The 6567-nt window shown below is 48.6% G+C and overlaps 1 protein-coding gene across 6 annotated transcripts in view; it reads right to left on the bottom strand.

The window, feature by feature from the left end:
• Window positions 1–6567, bottom strand: part of cblb (Cbl proto-oncogene B, E3 ubiquitin protein ligase) — a 174848-nt gene that overhangs the window by 8624 nt on the left and 159657 nt on the right. Inside the window, exon 17 of one of the 6 annotated variants that reach the window (XR_013969943.1) lies at window positions 792–915. The exons of the other annotated variants lie outside the window; for them this stretch is intronic. The gene's annotated coding sequence lies outside the window, so the exon portion shown is untranslated. The remainder of the gene's footprint in view (window positions 1–791; window positions 916–6567) is intronic. 6 annotated transcript variants of the gene reach the window in all.

Genomic DNA, 6567 nt, shown 5'->3' with positions numbered 1-6567 from the left:
TGGGGAACTGCAGCAATGTCCCAAAGGGACAGCGAGCTTCAAACACTGGGCTGTGCCCAGCCGTGCCCACACACACACACCCAGGCCATTCACTCACTCACACATACCCATCCATTCATGACACAAAGACATACACATGCTTCCTGCTCATAATCAGATCATACCATAGCAGGGAGCTTATTAAATTGGCTCCAATAATTAGGGTACCACACTTAACTTCACAGAATAAAATTGTGTAATTAAATATCGTGTTTGTGGGTTTTTCCCATATTACTAACATGCCAATTTGTTTGTTGTGATTTATTATCAGCCAGACTCATATTTGCTTTAAATGACAAATTTATTTAAGACGGAGTGATTTATCTAAGTCTGGGATGGTACGTGTTAACGGCCGCTCATAGATCCTACCTGCCGGATCTTCTTTTCATTGATATCGCTGTTATGACTGATGAAGCCGAGCTGGTGAGTTTCTTTGTTAACCAAGTAACGTGTTAAAGCTATAAATATGACTATTACTAAACTGTACTGTCATTAATAGTGTTGCTTTGTTAATGTTGTATGGTTGTTTTATTTTGTGTCTTTCAGTTGATTACCTGGCTTCTGTAAAGGCACGGTTACTGTACTGGTGTTAGTTTATGGTTGTGGAATAAACTTATAAAAGGCAGCAATCAGATGTCCGAGCCTGAGTACGACACAGTTTCATCAGTTAAAACACACCCTTACGGTGGGAGTTTACTAAATTAAAGGTAGTTAGCTTAGTAAAAACCGTAAAGTAATCAACACTTAGCCACCCCCCGCGACGGAGAAGTGCAGGAGGGTCTGTGTCGACTACGGAGAATCCAGCAATTAGACGGAGCCCGGCCGATCGTCACGGCCGATCGATGTGACTTCGTTCTCAAAACACCGTCAAGCCCTCTGTGGAGCAGGGAAATTATTTTACTGCTATTGTTAAATAATCATCATTATTACCATTGCATTAATAATATAATCTGCAGTATGATCATTGTTTTAACAATGTAACAGATAGCTTTAAGATGGCCTTAAGATGTTTATGATGATGTTAATTTTGTATTTCAGATGCAGTTATAACTATTGTGTACACAATGCATATCTGTGCTTATTTGAGTTGATGTTCAGGTTCTTTAAAGGTCTTAAGCTTCACTGACGTGACTGTTCAGGTGATACATGCTGAGGGAAAACTAGAACATAGAAGGAATTGCAATACATGCTTACAAAACACTTATATATCAGGTCATTTCATATTAAGGTTTTAGTAGAGGTTCTTGGTTAAAACATTTATTTAGTAGAAGACATACACATAGTCTCAGTGAGCCTCTGGTCTAGTGAAAGGTCAGAAGTGCAACAGGTGAAGAGGTGACACAAAGAGCATGTGAGGTCAACACACACACACATGAGTTAGATTTATTTAGAGGAGAGATTAGTCATGTCTCGGTAAAAGAGGAACCGTCCTCGTTGTCTCGGCAAGAAAGAGGAACAATTCACTTTAAGACAAGAACGGAAAGTACCAGCCATGAAAATAGAAGATGATCTTCTGGGTTAAAAGTCATTGTGGTGTTGATCTGATCTATGTATAAAATGTATCTGTGACGCATGAAGGGGCGTCAGTAAATCAAACCCTGATGCTATAAAATATCTGTTCATGCTTTGATTAAGTTGAAGACTACTTGCTGTCTGCGTACAGAGTGTCTTCCCACACGTGTGTAGTCATTAAAATCATTGTTTGACCAAGAGCTTCTGGACCATGGGTGGTTTGTACTCTCCTTCCTCAATTTTGAACCTTAACACCTCGTACGTGAGAGACTGTGTGTGGATTTCTTTGCTGGAACTAATAGGGCACTGGCATAGGATAAGCCAGCCGCCGAAAACGAACTTTTAATTCAGTTACTAGCCGCTAAGCGACCGGAAGTGGGTCGCCGCCATCTTTGCTGAGGGCATAGGAATAACGCCGGTAAAAACGAACAAAAAAGTCAGTATGGCATGCCGAGAAGAATTAAAGAAAAGGCGGTCCTCTGCGCAAGCAGTTTTTACTAGGAAAGCCAATTCCATTGCCTTTAACATTGACATTCTGACTGAACATGACCTCATGTCTGAAAGTAGGACACTCAAAGACAGTTATAGTGAGGTTTGTGATAGCAGTTTTGATTACATTGCTGCTATGGAAGAAGAAGATGCAAGTGGGCTTGCAGCAGAAATAGCTGGAGTGGAGAAGAAGCTACAGGACTGCCGCTCAAAATACCAGACCACAGAAATGAAGCTAAAGGAAGCGTCATGGTCTCGTTGTGCATCAGGTCAGTTTGACAGTCTAAGAGTTGACCTAAAAGATGCGATTAGCCAGGTGGAAGCGCTCAAAACGGGTCAAATAAAACAGGATCAGTTTGATTCAATGCTCCCTGCTGTGGAAGGCAGAGAGGAAGCTCTGAGTGAGTTTGTGCATAAGTGGGATCGTTATGTTCCAGAGAAAGAAGTGAACGTTATGCGAGCTTGTCTCAAAGAGCTCAAGGAAAGGAGGAGAGTGGCTATGGTGGTGCTGGCTAGCACCCTAGATGGGAGAAGGAGATCTGGGTGTGGCGACCTCAGGAGCAGGACTAGCAGTGAAGGTGAAGGCAGTGATGAAGGTGGCACTGACGGTGGAGTGACGACCAGCACTAGCAAGCCCAGTGGGCCCGCTGCGACCGGTGGAGATGATGGCCCAACGCGTGCCAGTGGTGCGCTAGATGCTGACGTGCACCCTGCTGCATGCCAAAGTGCCGCAGTGGGCAGTAGTAACCAGGTTATTGATGAAGGTGGCCCCGATGGAGCACGAACTACAAGTCATTGCAGCCCTTCAAGCGCCACCACAGGGACCACTATCCCAGGGTCTGGGGAGTCCTGTGTTTAACCCTGGCCCCTCAGGCACGCCACAGCAGCTTCGAGGAGTGCATGGTGTGAGACCCAATGGCGCTGGGGTAGGACAGAGCACGTCTACCGTCTCTCAAGGATCACTCGGAACAAGGATCGCACTCGCACCCCTGAGCCTACCAAAGTTCTTTGGGGACAGGAGAAGCTACTGGCGCTGGAAGAGTAACTGGGGGACCCTCCAAGCGTTGGCGGAACCCACAGGTTCCCCGGAGTGCAGGCTCTTCCACCTGATGGACAGTATTGCTGATCCAGTAAAATGTGAACTTAGGCTGTCTCACTGCCGTACAGCGAGTGAGGTTTTCCGAGTTTTAGAGGACTGTTATGGTGACGTATCACAGATAGCAGATGACATTGTACTTGAGCTACAGGAGTTACCGGGCGTGCGCAACAACAAACCCAGAGAGGTTTTACAGTTGATCCAAACTGTAGAGAGGGCGCTGTTGGACTTAATAGACCTAGGTTGTGAAGATGCCATAAAAAATCAGTTAGTGATCCGGTCACTTGAGAGTAAGCTGCCGGACAGTATGAAAGAAAGGTGGCTTTTGTACCGATGTGATCCTGTCAATGATGTCAGTCCACAGAACCGGTTTGATAAGCTATGGCAGTTCCTGAAAGATCAGAAGACAGTTCTGGTGCAACTGGAGCAGTTGCAATCCATCAGACAGTCTAATACTGCCAGGGCAGCCGATCCGAGCCCCCGCGAGAAACCAAAAGAGAGACCTGATCGGAGGATGGAGAGACGTTCGTTCACCAAGGCTACTGCGAGTGAGACGAGAGGTGAGCTGTCACAGAATCCTTGCTGTTTGTGTGGCGAAGAGGGTCACACAGGGCGCTTATACCGCTGTAAGGCATTTAAAAAGGCCAACCCGTCAGAGCGGAGAGTTTACGTGAAAAAGACAAAAGTGTGTCCCAGGTGTCTGGACTCCCATGGGAGTGATGACCCTTGTAGTAAAAACTTTCTGTGTCGTAATGAAGGATGCAGAAGGGGTGATGCCTCATCGGATCAGGAAAGATGCAGCTAGGCAAGGGACAAAAGGGGATAAAAGGAGAGAACCCCGAGGCCCGACGGAAGAGCAAGAGGCTGTGTTTGCTGGCCTAGGTCTGTCCCCGGAGCAGCTGGAGGCTGTTCGAAGGGCTTGCACAAACAAAGTAACTTCAAAGTTGTGGGCTGGCAGAGGCTCGGAAGATGAGAGTTGTCTGAAGGAGCTCCCGGTCCTCATGATGTTGTTGGACGTCACCACCAAGAGGGGAGACTGGATTGGAGCACTCATCGATTTAGCCTCTGACACGAATTATATCACCCACGAGGCAGCGGAGAGGCTTGGTCTGCCTGGTGAACCAATCACCTTAGTTGTTCATGGTGTTGGTGGCATGGAGGCAAAAGTAGAGACAAAGAGATACCTGGTGAGCATAAAAGTAGCCACAAAGAAGGGAACATGGCGACTCCATGAGATGGTTTGCTATGAATTAGAAGAGATTGCCAATGTGGGTCACGTCGTGGACTCGGAGCGCCTGGATAAGTTTTTCCCAGGCTCCGTCGAACCCGGGGAACTGATCCGCCCGGAAAAGATTGAGCTACTCATCAGCACCCGGGAGGGTCGTCTAGCCCCCCAGAGAATGATGAGGTGCGGTGACTTGGTTCTGTGGGATGGTCCGTTGGGGAAAACCATCAGTGGCGCACACCCAGATCTGTTTGAAGATGTGGAGGTGACTGCACGACTCTCATCGACCCATTTGGCATGCTCCATGAGGGCGGAGTCTCAGAGAGTTGTGGCCCTCCATAACTGCTGCCCAAAACCAAAGAACAGCGTAGAAGTCGGTACCACGGCTACATCCAACACTGAGATCATCAAATGGCTGCAGTGGGACAGTATTGGTGCCGCCTGTGAGCCACGGGTGCCGCTGCGGGAAGTGCGCCCCTGGAGGGAAAGAAATGTCACTTGCTGATGAAAGAGAGTTGGAGATCATCAGAGGGGGTCTAACCTTCAAGCTGAGTGACAATCATAGTGACAAGCCCCATTGGGATGCTAAATATCCCTGGAAAGAGGACCCTGCGACCCTACCTAACAACCGCAAAGCTGTGGAGGCGACTTTCCTGAAGTCAGAAAAGCGCCTCGAGAAAGATCCATTATGGAAGGCAGCTTATGCTAAGCAGGTGTGTGACATGCTGGCTAGGGGGGCCGCTATCCAGCTTTCCCGGACGGTGTTGGACGAGTGGAAAGGAGCCGTGTGGTGGATAAACCATTTGATGGCGCCCAACCCACACTCCAACACCACGCCAGTGAGGCTCGTTTGGGACAGCAGCCAGGTGTACAGAGGTGTTAGTTTGAACAGCATCTTGATGAAAGGCCCAGATGTCCTGAATCCCATTAGGGCAGTGCTGCTCCATTTCCGGGAGGGAGAGCATGCAGCAATAGGGGATGTCTCCAAAATGTATAACTCTGTATGGCTGGAGGATCAAGAGGTGCACGTTCACCGCTTCTTGTGGAGGCATTCCCTGGAGGAGGACATCAAGGATTATGCTGTGGTGCGTATGAACATGGGTGACAAGCCTGCAGGTTGTATCGCTCAGGTTGCCATGCGAGAGACTGCCCTTCTGCCACAGTTTGTCAACAGAGTGGAAGAAAGACGTGTCATTGAAGAGGATACTTACGTGGATGACATCCTTGTGTCCCACAACGACCCTGAGAGACTGAGCGAGATCCTTGAGGGGGTTGAAACCATTCTCAAGCATGGTGGGTTTTACCTCAAACCTTGGGTGCGGTCTGGCTTTAGTGGGAGGCAAGGTGCTGTTCCTGCCGAACCAGAAACCATCATGTTGCCCAACCAGCTGCGGACCGAGGACAACAAGGCCTTGGGTGTGGGTTATCTCATGGAAGAAGACAAGCTCTTCCTCATGGTGGCTATTAACTTCTCCGCAAGAAAGAAAAAGATGCGTACTCAAGTAGACCTCACTGAAGAGAACATAGGGGAGAAGACGCCAAATCCCCTCACCTGCTGTATGCTTCTAAGTCAGGTAGCAGGGCTCTATGACCCCCTTGGTCTGGCGACGCCCCTGAAGCAGAAAGGTGTTATTCTTGTCAGAAGAGCCTTTCAGGAGGCCGGGATACTGACTAAGGATACGTGGGATAAGCCGCTGTCTAGTGAACTACGTGGGAGAGCGATCAAGCTCTTTGAGGAGTACGCGCGGCTGAGTACCATCACCTTTCCCAGGAGTATTACACCATCCGGCTGGGTGGGTAAACCCTGGGGGATCACGTTCTCTGATGGAAGTTGTGACTCATACGGAGCGGTCCTCTACCTGCGCTGGGAAACATCTGGAGGGGTTAAGACCCGGCTCGTGGAGTCCAAGGCCAAATTGACTCCAATCGAACAAAAGGGAGATGCTGTCAAGGCAGAGATTTGTGGAGCTGTTTTTGCCACTCGCCTGAAAGGTTACTTTCTGAAGTACAGTCGGTTGGAAATAGATCGTTGGTACCATTTTCTGGACAGTCAGACTGTGTTAGGTGCCATCCAACGGGAGAGTTACGGGTTCCAGACCTTCTTTGCCAATCGAGTGGGAGAGATACAGAAGGCTGGGCCTGTGACCGACTGGTGGTGGCTTCCTGGCCAGTTCAACGTGGCTGACCTGGTCACAAGAGGATGTTC

Source organism: Rhamphochromis sp. 'chilingali' (assembly GCF_963969265.1).
Source record: "Rhamphochromis sp. 'chilingali' genome assembly, chromosome: 19".
Classification (NCBI taxonomy): Eukaryota; Metazoa; Chordata; class Actinopteri; order Cichliformes; family Cichlidae; genus Rhamphochromis; species Rhamphochromis sp. 'chilingali'.
This window is presented reverse-complemented; position numbering and strand designations above follow the sequence as displayed.